At 40.1% G+C, this 11,645-nt stretch overlaps 1 long non-coding RNA gene across 1 annotated transcript; it reads left to right on the top strand.

The window, feature by feature from the left end:
- Positions 1-362: 362 nt before the first annotated feature.
- On the top strand, positions 363-1,834 carry LOC109205013 (uncharacterized). The gene is made up of 2 exons (XR_002064467.2): positions 363-686; positions 909-1,834. It is a non-coding gene; the product is annotated as an uncharacterized LOC109205013 (long non-coding RNA).
- The last annotated feature ends 9,811 nt before the right edge of the window (positions 1,835-11,645 follow it).

Below are 11,645 nucleotides of genomic sequence, written 5' to 3'. Positions count from 1 at the left end.
CTTAATCTTTATATATAGTATAGTAAAGGTATCCAGGAGCATCAAGGAACTCCACTCCGTGTTTCTTAAAATTAGCGCAAGAATGACACAGAGACAGAGATCCAGTCAATTCTCAAACAAAAGTCCTTCTGCAGACCATTTGCTCCACATCCAAAACACTCCTGATATGGTTTGAAGCTGTGTGAAGGATGGACCTAAAATTATACATCAAGTGCACCCAGTTCACTCCCAAGGTAACACTACTGAGGTCTCTCCTGCCTCATATAAAAGTCTTTGTTTTATTTTTACACAAACCTTTAAACCTTTTTAAAACCATATGTAGCTCTGGCTATATAAATAGTTTATTTATTTTTATGGTTGAATGCAAATGTTCTCTGTGTTTAAGAATGTATACAAACATCTGTAAGGTATCTGATGTGTATCAATCAAATGCACAGCCGTCTTCCTGTATGTCATTATTTTCTGCAAAGTTCTTGGTATGTACTACAGCTCCGGCCTACTCTGAAGTAGTCTCAGGTAGAGGGGAGGGAGTAAGTGGGGAGCCGTGTGCACTCTGCGGGAAGAGAGACAGGAGAGATGAGCATCAGTGTCTGTGGGCGCAGAGTTCATAGGCAGGCAACAAACTTTTATTTTCAGGTTGACGATCAGTTAACTGGACTGTGAAAGCTGTTGTACCCTACCGCGAGGTAAATATGAATCTGTGAATTGTGTTTGAAACTTGTGTCTTAAGTTACCATGTAAAACGGGCTAGCCGCGATTAGCCTCTAGCTTAGCCGCTAGCTTAGCCTAGCGTGTTTGCTTTGCTCATGTCCTTCTCTGTACTCATGTATTTAGCAAATGCTAATGTCGCGGAGACAGTATGTAAAAGCATGACAGTTGGCATTTAGCTGGGTTATTTGATTCGGTAGGAGGAGACAGACGTCTTGCTGGTGCCAGAGAGGACCCTTCTGCTGGTGTGCTGTGCTTATGTGTTAACGTGGGAACACGTGACACGGCAACTGTGAGTGCTGGGCCGCGCCCTGCTGGCGGCCTTGACCCAGTTTCACCAACTATCCCCTTGAACTGCCTGGAGGCTGAGTACTGGTTTTTTGTGCTTTTATTTTGCTGCTTGGCAACAAGTGAAGTGGCCATGTTGTTTTAGGTCCCATCGCACCCGAGCCACTACTCAGGCCTGCTACAAGGTGTTTGTTAACACAGAAAGACTGTTGCAGTTAAGGTGTGTGTGTCAGTGAGAGTGTGTGTGGGCCCACCATATTATTTAATTATTTGGTTTCAGTTGATATTAGATACCTTACCATTGCTTGACAAACTTTATTAACGTTACTTATTTTCTTTTTTGTTATTGGAAATAATTGGGAGTGGAGTTGAATTTATAATTGACCCACTTGTGTGTGGTTCATTTCCATATAGTCTATTTTATTGCACATTTCATGTCACATACATCAGAAAGGGAGTGTCAGTAGTAAGTAACAACAGGAACCCAGGGCCCCTCTCAATAAAGCGCGGGACGCATGTTGCACATAAGTTGGAGTTTTTGACCACTGGCAATGCTATTAATGCTATTGTTTTCAGGTGAAGACCTGCATGTTTCACATTCAAAATGCTTGAATGTATACAAATACAGACAAATTCCTGAAAACAGTTACATGCTATTGCAGTGATGGACAGTTATTGGCCAAAATCAGCAACTTGCCAGAAAAGGCAATAAAGAAGAGATGTGGAAGCGACAATGCAAATGCAAGGAGGAAGAAACAAAACAAAAACAGGGCTTGTGATAGCAAACTTATGGTAGGAAAAAATAGAGGATTGGTAATACAAGCAAAAAAAAAAAAAAGAGGTCACACTTTTAAACAGAGCTAATGATACATAAAATTGAAGTAATCAATTCTAGCACCTGCAGCAGCCTACTTCCACCAGGCTGATTTTCTGACATCACTCATCAGCTATTGACCAGAACTCATGCCTCCAGGGATAATATTGGGATTCCAGTGTAGTCACACCTGAGACACACCAGTGATAAAACAATGTCTGTCCTCTTTGGCAGCCCTAAAGTCATTATTCTATGCAAAGGTAGAGACTTCAGTGCCTGTAAAACCTATCATGCTGGTCCATTCTCAGCAGTTCACCCTGAGAAGCCATAGCCTTGTGCAATTAGCTTGAAGAACTGCAAATGCACACATCCAATTAAAGCAGAACCTGATTCACTTGCCACAAAATCAATACAGATCTTTTCCCTAATGTGAGAGGCAGCAGTGCCTAAGATAGTGCGAACAAAGTGCTGTCTTTCTTTCCTTTACCATCATTTACCTTCTGTCTGCATTCTGAATGGGACACAACAGCATACAAAACACAAAAGTATTGAAGTACTGTCGGGTATAAGCAAATTAATTCACACAAGAAAAAAAATTATACATACAGGCTTAAATATATGAGTACGATACAATCTTATAATAACTTGTGCTCAGGGTTCTACACTTCGCTTAACTTGACAAGACCAAGGCCTATGAATTTCCTGTTAGTGATCATGATTGACTATAATTGATAGTTTCTCTCTTTGTCATTATAAATGGAATTTGTGGACAGCACCTATTGGATTGCGCAGTGCTTAGAACAATGGGAAAGTATAAGGAGCTCAGTGAAGATCAAAGAAGAACAAGTGCACTTGCACAAGTTGGAAAGGTCTCTTGGAGACTTTTCTAAACAGCTGCTCATTCCAAGAAGATAGTTCGATGTGTCACCACTGTTGTTTCAAAGAACACCCAAACTGCTTCAGATCAGAGAAAATTAGGATATTCACAAACAACCCAGGAAGCTCAAGCCTGTCATGAACTGGAAACTGCTGGTACACGAGCATCACTTCACACATTAAAAGGAGTTTTACTTCGCAAAGGAGTGAGAGGGCGCTGAACAAGAAAGAAGCTGACACCTTCATACATTTCTGAAATTTGAAGCCGCCCTCATGAACAAGTAAAATGCTTCCTGAAGAAATGTTTTATGGTCAGATGAGACAAAGACAGCTATTTGGCCACAGTTACAGGAAATCTGTCTGCAGGAGTAAAAGTGGGGGTTTTAAACCTAAGAACACTGTACCAACAGTCAAGCATGGTGGTGGTAGCTCTGGCTCTGTTTTCCTACCGCTGGCAGTGGTACATTGCACAAAGTGGCTGGAATAATGAAGGAGGATGACTACTACCAAAATCTTTAACTTCACCTCAAATCAACAGCTGGTTGAAATGTGGACACAGTTGAGTGTCCCAGCACAAACACACACTAAAACTGGTTTTGAAATGGATAAAGCAGGCTAACATGAAATTTCTGGAATAGCTTTCCCGGAATCTAATGAACCCAAATTTTCCTGAAAATTTTTGGACAATGTTTAAAAGCCCGGTCCACGTAAGGACACCAGTCAATTTAAATGAACTTGATCATTTCATGAGTGATGAGATCCCCAGCCAGAAGCTTGTTGATGGCTATCCGGTCTTTAAGTCTGATGTCATTAGCCGTTTCCGGGTCCAAACTTCGCTTCATGTCCCAAATTTGGTCAAACGAACAACTGCGGCATCACTGAGAGTTACAAACTGTCTAAATTCTGTCATCTTTAATAAAATGATGAGTGTGCTCTACCAGGCGTAACAGTTAAGTTTAACATCCAGTCATCCACGAAAACAGAATTTACGAAGTTTAACAGAGTTTGAAGTTAGCTTGCTAGTTTCCATCTAATGATGATTTACAATGTTCTGCCTGAGGAATTTCTTAAAAATAAAATTGCAATCGCATGGCAGGATGTAAACGGACCAAACTTAAGGCAGGAAAATAACTGAGATAATCCATCCTTAATATGAGGTTAGTCCTTAATATACTGCTGCATGGGCTGTGCTGAAGTTACAACGTAAGGTTTTAAAAACTGAGCTTTAAAGCATGCTGCCGATGAACAGTGGTAATAAAAACCGAGAGAGGCCGACAGTGATCACTGCCTTTTTTTCGGGGCTTGCTCAGATTAAATAGAACAAGATACAAAGGATTAAAACATGTTAAAAACAACAACCTTAATAAACACAGAGTAGTTTGGGCCCGGAAGCAGGATTCATATGTCATCACTTAACAACCAGATTAAATTAGAGAAAAAAAATTGCATTCAGTCTTTTGCACCCAATTCTTGTTTTTTAAAGTAATTAAAGATGTATGCTGTACAATCATTCACGCTGGAAAAAGAAACCAGTTCAAAGAAAACATTAAAAGTCCCTAAGTGCTACGACTTTCATGCCCATGATGGGTGTCTGTAGACTTCTGACTACAACTGTACTTATACTGACCTTATATACGGGCCAGAAATATCCAAGCGTTTTTTTTTTTTAAGGTACTTTGGCATTGGTTTCATTTTTCACACCCAGAGGCTATCATTTCAATATATTCTCTGGCTAAAATGCAAAGGATTAATTTTACAGCTGTAGTGAATACTGAAGTCTCTACTATATTACTATATGAGCATGCACTACCCTCCTTTTCTCAGTCACGTGTGTCAATTGCTTATGACATTTAGTTTCTTCAAACAAAAATGGCAACGCAGCAGTGATTGATATAGTAGGTATATCCATCTTTCACGGACAGTTTTTAATATTAACCAAACAAACTGCTTTCAAAAATTGTACATATTGTGCATACATTTTGATATAGTATTCGTACACAACAAAGTCTGGCATTTGGCCACAGACTGAGTTCATCAGCAGGGTTTGTTTTCTGTAAACACAGCTGGGGTCTGGTACTTGTGTGGGTGGTACAAACCTACTTGGAAGCCATACAGGCATACTGATACCACCCATGTATGCTGGCATATGTGTCTCAGGGAGAAAAGGGCGATGAGCATCACATGTAATAATATGTGCTGGTAAGTGTATGTTTGTGTTATTGTAATGTGCAGTGTTATGTGTTAGTGTGGGTGTGTGTTTATCAGCGTGATGCTTGTGCCGCTGGGCAGGAGCACAGAACGAAGGAGTGAGACAAGCTTGAAGTCAACCTCAGATGCCCCCCTGCAGCCTCCCACTGAGTGGGAGCATGCGAATTTGAGGGGACAAGCATTTCATGTCTTTTTTTTTTTTTTTTTTTGCTGGAGTGGCAAAACTTAGTGACATGTAATCTTGGAACGGTAGCTGAAAAGCCTCTGCAGATTAATGTGCTTGTGCACTTCCTATTTTACATTAGTATTTTGAAAATGAGGCTGAATTGATACACAGGAGGTTGTTTGGTTTTGTTTCTCTGTTATATTTGTTATTGTTGATGCTGCAGTCTCTTGTCATTTTTGAATCCACGGAAAATGCAATGTTGTTTTTAAAGACAGAGTGAAAGAAGCAAAACACTCTTTGATTATTAACCTCTATTATATTGTTGTACATAATTAGCACACAGCTTCACACAAAGTATTGGCTTTGGGACTTTTGCCAGTGTTGTATTGAATGTGTGCAGAATATGCAGCGATAATTAGACTTTGCAGTTGGCCCAGTGATCTGGTCCATCAGCTGCAACTGACACCCTTCATTGCATATGAAACACTCCTTTGTTAAAGCACAGGGGAGCACCCTGGCTTCTCTGGTAAGACCGTGGTATTTCTCAGTACTTAGAGAGGCAGAGAGGATTAAGTGAGTTTGGGAGGGTCTGTCACTGGCTAGCCTCAAGGTGAGTGACAAAATCACTACAACATCAGCATATTTCATTCTCTTTGTACCCAGCGGTTAAAGAGCCAGAGAGCCACTTTGTCAGTAGATCAGAACAGAGTTTTATTCAAATTAAAAACTGGGAGATATCAGGGCACAGAATGTATGGTGGGGAAAAAAGCAATTTGTCTTTTTTTTGCTCAGTTGTCAAGGAAAGCAGCTATATGTTGTTGCCCTGTAGCTCACCAGGAGCTCAAATTATAACATCTTGCAACACAATAATGCACAATGATATACAAACAATGCGGTCTTGCTAAAATTAAAACCAAGATAATGTGATATTCTTTGTGTTTATTTGAATAATATGACCGATTTATGTCTAAAGGCGGGAGGACTGATTGTTATTAAACACTAACACAAAAAACTATTACAAATCATACAGTTGCAGTCACTTCGGGTCGTGTGGGCCCAGCATTGACATTACCTCTAGGAATTTTTCTGACAATAATGATATCTGGCATAATTTATAGGGAAAGTGCAAAGTTCTTTGAACCAGATACATTTATCTTGCAGGTTTTCACAAGCATCAAATAACCAACCAACAAATAACCCACACAATTTAGCTTTCACTTATTTTGTGTTAAATAAATAAACATGGCAGAGGCAGACTAATGTGCTTGTCCTTTTTTACAAAGCAAACCTACTTTTCAAATTTTTAACTGTTCAGTAAGTGCAAGGAAAGAGGCCTAGGACTAGTTTGTCAGAAACCACTATCCAGCATGAAACAAAGATCCACAGTACATCAGGAAGATGGCCACAACTGATCACATGCTTTGTAAACTAGATGGCTGGACAAAGCTGGACTGAAAGACAGCAGAGAGGCACTAATCACGGCAGCACAGGAACAAGCTTTGCCCACAAAATCGATAGAGGCTGGGGTCTACCACACCAGGCAATACCTCAGGCGCAGAAGTGCAAAGATGCCACTGAGACAATCTAGCAGATTGCAGGGAGCAAGATGCTAGCAGGCAGGGCATATGGAACACCATAAATAAATGGCTGGCACAGCATACAGAAACATCTGTGTTGAGTAGGGCCTAAAAGTCCCTAAGTCAAAATGGGATATGCCATTTGGGATGGTCGAGAATGACCGAGCTAAGATCCTATTGGACTTCCAGATACAGACGGACACACCGGTGATGACTAACCAACCGGACATTAGTAGTGGTGGACAAGCAGAGGAAGATGGCTGCTATAACAAGTGATAGCAACATCGGGAAGAAGGAAGTTCGAAAAATAATAAGAACTGAGAGAGCATCTTGAGAAGACGTGGAGGGTGAAGGCAGCAGTGGTCCCAATGGTAATTGGAGCACTCTGGATGGTGAATCCCAAACTGGGTAAGTGGCTCCAGAAGATGCCAGGAATGATATTAAAGATCTCTTTACAGTAAGTGCCGACAAATATCAGAAAATAATATGTGTAATTGTTTTTTAAATGAGTAGTTTTTTGTTTGTTTATGGACTCCAGAGCTAATATTTCAAATAACTGAGTTATGATGTAATTGAAATTCTTGCTTAAGGAAAGATTTTGTTTTTTCCACTGTTGTTCTCTGGGAAATGAGAAATGTCATTCTATACTTTGTGAAAATCTGTCATGCCTTATCCTGCTTCTGTTTTGTGTATCTTTTTCCCCCTCTTGTGATTACAGGTTTATCACTGTCATAAAACTTATTTTTTCGCAGGATTTTAGAAACAGAAAAATGCACAGATTGAGCTCATTAATGGCTTTTCCAGTAAGTACAAATCTGTATAAATGAAAATGGCAATAGGTGTACATGTATGTCGACTGGGTTCTTTGTTCTAATACCAAACCTTCAATTGGTCAGTGGTTGATGGTTCTTTCCAACATTTTAGATGAAATAATAATTATAATTAGGAAACACACAATTATACATTTTCTTCAAACCATGTAGCAGCATGTTTAAGTTCCTTTGTACTTCTTTAAGATGTAGAAACTGTGCTTATTCTAACATTTTAATTGGCATTTTCTAATGCTACAATTATCTCCATGTATTCAGTGTACAATACACAAAAGGACATCTCATCAGCAGACCAGAAGAGATTAAAATGATGCTGTAAAGACGAGCTTTCCTTCTGTCAGAGCTGCTAAAGAAGTGATTAATTGTGTGTGTGTGTGTGTGTGTGTGTGTGTGTGTGTGTCATTAGCCTTTTGACTGTGGACCCCTCTAGGAGTGATAGCAGTGATAGGCTCCACGGCTGCTTCATGCTCAAAGTGTCATGTCTCTGGTTCTCAGCCCTCCTCAACTGATGGTGTGTGGTTAATTGTAAATGAGATGGAAAGCAGGAAGAACAAACCCGAGGATGTGCACATATACTCATCTGACAGTTCATTAGTTACACCTAGCTAGTACCACTTTGGACACAGTTTAGCCTTTTGAACTTCTGTAATTTTTCATGGTACAAATTGAATAAGGTGCTGTAAACATTACTCATAGATTTTGGTCCATATTAAAATAATAGCATCACAAAGTTGCAGATTTGTCAGTTTCACATCCCTAATACGAATCTTCCAATCCCAAAAGTGCTCTACTGGATTGAAGTCTGGTGACTCTGGAGTCCATTTGAGCACAGTGAACGTGCTGTAGTGTTCGAGAAACCAGTTTGAGTTGATTTGAGTCTTGTGACATGGCACATTATTTTGCTGGCAGCAGCCATCAGAAGATGGGAACACTGTGGCCATAAAGGGATGAACATGGTCAGCAACAATACTCAGGTAGTTTGTGGCATTTATATGATGCTCAGTTGATAGTAAGGGTCCCAAAGTGTGCCAAGATGTTCTCCACACTGTTATACCACCACCAGCCTGAGCTGTTGATACAAGGCAGGATGCAGACATGCTTGCATGTCATTTACACCAAGTTCTGACTATACCATCAGAACCTAATAATGTCACAGGAGAAATTGAGATTCATTGATTCATTGACATTATTGTCCAGTTTTGGTGGTCTCGTGTGAATTTAGCCTCACTTTCCTGTTCTTAGCTGACAGGAGCGGTACCTGGTGTGGTCTTCTGCTGCTGTAGCTCATCTGCTTCAAAGTTTGACGTGTTGTACATTCAGAGAGTTCTTCTTAGTCATGTTTGCTGAGTTGCTGACATTTGATTTGCTGATTTGCACCAGGTGATCTAATGCAGCGGTCCCCAACCCCCGGGCCCCCCGAGGTGTCTGGTAGTGGCCCGCGAGAGTTGAGGCTCGGGTGTGAAATTGATGGTTTTCAGCATTTTTATCGTTTTTTATTGTTATTTTTTTGTCGTTATTTTTTTTTAATCGTTAACACGGTTTTCCCTGGGTTTTTCCCCGTGTGTTATGAATAAATCTTCTTTTTTTTGATACCAGTACTGGTTTTATTTTGTTGTATTTGTCCGCGACACCTTAAAGGCTGGTCCATGAAAATATTGTCGGACATAAAGTGGTCCGGGGTGCAAAAAAGGTTGGGTGGGGACCGCTGATCTAGTGTACCTAATGAAGTGGCCTTTGAATGTGCATTGTATTCAATATGTAACAAGTATAGACTGCATACACAGAAAGACTGAGTTTAGTCTATAGTCAGTCGGATAAAGTGGAAGCACATCAAATTTAAACCACATGAGAAATGTGGCTGCCAAAGAACTGGCTTCTTTGTGATGCCGCACTTCTGAGAGTGGACATTTAAACTGTGATGATGCATGGTTCAGCTGGAATGCAACTACATTCAGGGTAACTTTAGGGCACAACAGTACACAACAGAGAATTCACCCCAGTAAAATCAGAACCAGGGAAATATGATTCATGAAAAGAAACACTCCCCCAACCAGCCCCTCCCCTACCTGCCAACAGAAAATAATTTAACCTAGATGTATTGTTATAGAGAAACATGCCACGCTGACTTTCAGTAATTTTTCTGCATATTCCATCTGACTTGAGGTCAAATAAGAGAGGATTAGCAAGCCTCAAATCCATGCAGGTGGTGCTGTGGCCTTGGGCTGCTCAAGTCCTCTTAGTTTAGTATGCAGGCTGGCTGGTTTGGAGAATTGGAGCACGCCACTGCTCTGGGGGGATTTTAAGCTAAATAAATAGACAAAATAAAAGAGCCAGAATAAAAACGTTTTTTTTTTTTTTTTTTTTTGGAAAAAGAGGTGATATTAGCTTTGTGATTGAGCGGGGAGAGTGGGACTCGGAGGAGACGGGGGAATGGAGAGTCTCATAAGGTGCAAGTGTTGTGGCGTTTTGTGGTGTTTTCCGGCTCTTAATTATCACATCCCCTAGTGTGCCGTCTCTCTTTCCAGCTCACCCAGTTTCTTCATCTCCTTTTCAATTTTCTAATTGCATGGTTTTAATTAAAGCCACACAGCAGTGACAGCGAGTCAATTAAAAACCAAGAAATGGGCACAGATAGTCAAAGGATGTTGTTATTTTTTTAAAGGGGTGTACGGGTTTTTCTGACCTGTTTTCTGTGTTGTGTTCACAATACTGTCGACATGGATAAATCAACAAGCAACATCTTTCCTGCATGAATAAGTGATGAGAACATTTCTTATACTGGCGCTATATTAGGGCCAGCAGTGTGTTGTGGTGATGTGTGATAAGGGATTGGTGTTTTTTATGTTTGTATCTGTGTGTGTGTGTGTGTTTACAGGAAAAAAGACTTTTGGGCTTCTTTGAAATAACACACACCTCTTTTATTTGTTTTTTCCACTGTTCCTCTGTTTTTCCCACTTCTTTTCTTCTCTGTTTCATTGCTGTGATATCATGTCTGGTTGTGTTCCCTTCATGTGTCACTTCCTCCCCCATGAATCTGAGCCAATTCCCCTCCTTCTAACCGCTCAATTACTGATGTACTGTAGCCTCCTGCTCTTTCCCCACGCTTCTCTCATTTTGTTAATGATTCCACATTTTAGAACTTATTTCTCCTCATCTTGTGTTTTAATTATGCAGCAGCATTTTGGCCCCAGCTTCTAATGCTACAGTTGGTGCCCTACCTTTTTTTATATAGAGGCTCTTCCAGCTGAATTAAGTACTGACTGTATGATTGCTTCGAGATTTCCTCTGCAATGAGACAATTACAATTATGCACGCGTCTTTGATGCACCTTCCAAATAAGTGGGCCAACTCAGATGAGAGTTGCGGAAAATCAAACAATTTGATGTAAAACTCAGAGTACTTATCGCACAGGTTTTGGTGTCATTAATTCTTTGACTTTTGTCTGCACTTAGGGCTGCTAAATAAATAGAGCAACAAAATTAATCCAACTAGCATGTTCATTGAGATTCAAAATATTACACTTACCTCATTTCACTCATATCAGAGATTAGATTTGACAAAAAATGGCAGCCTAAGTCCAAGTTGTGATGAGGATTTTTTTTTGTTTTTGATATCATTGGTTTAAAACCTTTGTAGAGCCACTCACCATTTTTTTTTTTTTTTTTTTTTTTTTAGGGCTTTAAGCTAGTTACCAGCTGTAACAGCATTGCTGCTATTGTTTTCACCTTGTAGTTCTGTGTATGTGTGTGCGTGTTTTTAATTCATGGCATCCTATGATCCATTGGACACCTTGCAGGAAGTAGCACATAAGCAGCTTTGACTGTTGTGGCAGGTTTTTACAGTCTGCCCCTGTGTCTGCATGTCTGTGGACAGATATTGTTGATGTAATATCTTATGAATCCATGCACAGGTTTTTAGGTAAAATTAGGTGCCAAGTTTGAGAATTGTTGCGGTTTAACTCATGAGTGCTGCATATTCATGTAATAATTGCGTAATTAAGACATTATCACATGAGAACATCTGAGCTAGAGGCTGGAAATTAAGTTTTGCGATAAGACATGCTACAACAGGTGATCTGTGGGAGATGACGTAATCTCTGTCAGCCTAATTCTGTATGTAAATGCTGCTGTTCAATAATTGCCTGCACCATTTCCCAGCTCTTACAACTTTCTCAGCTA

The sequence above is a fragment of the Oreochromis niloticus genome, linkage group LG14 (assembly GCF_001858045.2).
Source record: "Oreochromis niloticus isolate F11D_XX linkage group LG14, O_niloticus_UMD_NMBU, whole genome shotgun sequence".
NCBI classification, from domain to species: domain Eukaryota; kingdom Metazoa; phylum Chordata; class Actinopteri; order Cichliformes; family Cichlidae; genus Oreochromis; species Oreochromis niloticus.
The sequence above is the reverse complement of the archived record's forward strand: the minus strand, read 5'-3'. Positions and strand labels throughout refer to the sequence as shown.